The sequence below is a fragment of the Loxodonta africana genome, chromosome 13 (genome assembly GCF_030014295.1).
Source record: "Loxodonta africana isolate mLoxAfr1 chromosome 13, mLoxAfr1.hap2, whole genome shotgun sequence".
Taxonomy (NCBI): domain Eukaryota; kingdom Metazoa; phylum Chordata; class Mammalia; order Proboscidea; family Elephantidae; genus Loxodonta; species Loxodonta africana.
Genome location: NC_087354.1, coordinates 50655044 through 50657591, shown reverse-complemented (window position 1 = coordinate 50657591; position 2548 = coordinate 50655044).

Below are 2548 nucleotides of genomic sequence, written 5' to 3'. Positions count from 1 at the left end.
CCTCCCTCTCCCCTCCCCACATCCCCTGCAGCTCACAGAGGCTCAATTTCACTTCCAGATCCATAGGGGGAGATGCAGCAGGGCCTGGTGATGCGCCAGGTGGGCAGCTGCCTGGGGATCCAGAGGCTGGAGCAGAGCGACAGGGGTAGAGAGGTGGGGTGGACATTGGGAGCAGCCCTGGGAAGGGGCCAAGGGGAACTCTACACCCTGGACAGCATTTCATGGCTCAGGGGTTGGTGTGCTCTTGCCTAAATCTTCTAGCTGATCCCCTCAACTCCCCTGGCCCTGCCCGTCCATGCAGAGAAAGAACTTTGCTGGTCTTAGCACATACCCCAAACTCTCATGCATGCACAGCTGGTTGGGGGAGCCTAGTCTGTTTGGCAGCTACTCAGGTGCCCTGGCCTCCGAGGGAGCACTCAGGGAACCTCAGAAGAGACAAAGGACGAAGGGATTATGAAGCACAGGATGTAACCTGGTGAGAACAGTTCTTCCCCACCCTTCCCCACTTCCCTGGGGCTTGCCCCAGCTGGGTGCCTGCCTGTACCCATTGGGGCCCCAGAGCCCCAGCCAGACTCTCACATATGTGCTTGGGTGAGTTACGTGTCTGACTCTGGGCATGAGCGCCCACAAGCGTATGAACAGTCAGCCTTACCCGTAGGTGGCAGAAGCAGGGGCCGGTGCTTCAGACCTTACCTCCAGCGTGAGGTTGCCTTTTGTCAACAGGCAGTGGCTCTCCAATTTAAGCATGCATCAGCATGACCCAGGGGCCTTGTTAAAACACAGATTGCTGGGCCCTACCCCCAGAATTTCTAATTCAGTAGGTATGAAGTGGGTCCCAAGGCTGCATGTCTAACAAGCTCCCAGGCGAAGTTGATGCTGCTGGTTCATGACCACACTGAGAATTACTGGTCACAAGGATAGAGCCCCAGCTTCAGCATGGCTTTGATGGCAAAGGTCTGAGCAAAGCCCATGTGAACTCTGTTGGTCCAAGGTCATCAGCTGACTTAGGAGGAAAACTGGAATTTGGGTCAGAAGCCTAGTCCTGGCTCTGTCCCTAATTCGGATGTGTGGCCTTTGACAAGTGACCCTGAGCTTCAGTATCTCCATCAGTGCAATAGGAGTTTAGGCCAAGTGAGCTTTGAGGCCCCTGCTAGCTCTGGGATTGTAAAGTTTGATAAAATGCTGACAACAAACAGAACATGGAGAAGAGAAAGGAAGGAATGACAGCTCCAAGGAGTCTGGCCAGGGGTCAAGAGGCAGGCCAGAGGAGCAACGTGACCACTGAGGATGGATAAGGACAGCAAGACAGGCAGGAGAGGAAGGGGAGGAGGTAAACCAGAGAGCCAGAGGTCAAGGTCAGGGTAATTGGCTTCTCTGCAAGGCTCCTATTCTATACTAACCCAGGGTGTGTGAAAGAGGCCTCTCCAGCCTCCCAATTGCACCCCTCTCTTCTTTCTGTAGCAGGAGGCAGGATCCTCTATGGGGTGAGGGTTTGCCCTTTAGGCCAGGATGTCTGCCTGGGTCTCCTTGTTGGCCCAGTTCATACCGAGGCCCCATTTAGCCCCAAATGCCAGAGGGTATTGCCATGGTTGATACAGAACTGAGAGCTGTGAGCTAGAATCCCTGGGTTCTCATTCCAGCCCTGCCATTTTAGTCTCTCTAGCTTATCTCCAGAGCCCTTGTGGCGCAGTGGTTAAATGCTTGGCTGCTAAACCAAAGGTCGGCAGTTCAAATCTACCAGCTGCTCCTTGGAAACCCTATAAACCTTATAGACAGTTGTACTCTGTCCTATAGGGTTGCTATGAGTCAGAATCAATGCAATGGATTTGGTCTTTTTGACTTAGCTCATCTCCAAGGAGCCCCGGTAGCTCAGTGGTTAAGCACTCGGCTGCTAACCCAAAGGTCGGCGGTTCAAGCCCACCAGCCTCTCTGGGGAGAAAGATGTGGCAGTCTACTTCCATAAAGATTACAGCCTTGGAAACCCTTAGAGGCAGTTCTACTCTGTCCTATAGGTCTCTATGAGCCAGAATCAACTCCAGCAATGGGTTAACGGGTTAGCTCATCTCATCTCTGCCTGCTTCCATCAAAGAGTCCTTTCCTGCCCCCAAGTGGAATTGAGCTGTGAGCTGCAAAGGGTTAGATTGGGGGAATCTGAGCTTAGCCTGCCCTCTCCTCCCAGGACTCCTTTGAAGAAGAGGCTGCTGCTCTCCTCACCCAGGACCCCAGGATAGACAGGGCTTGTGAGGCAGTGCAGGTCTGGAGTGTCTAGGGCCTGGCCTAGATGGGTCATTCCCAGCCATGAGTGTCCACTTGGGGCCTCAACAGACCAGGCTAGTCTGTAGCAGCTCCAAGCTCCTGCCTGGAACCCACTGGAAACCCATCAATCATTCCAATTCCTGCCCAGGGGATTGAAGATCTTGGAGCCCAGTTGAGCCAGGCCACTGTGGCCCAAGCCTACAGCCAGAGGACTCCACCCTGCACTGAGAAAGAAGCTTGAGCACTGGGAGGGTTCTGACCTGGTCCTGGTAGGTCCAGAGGAGGGTGCTCT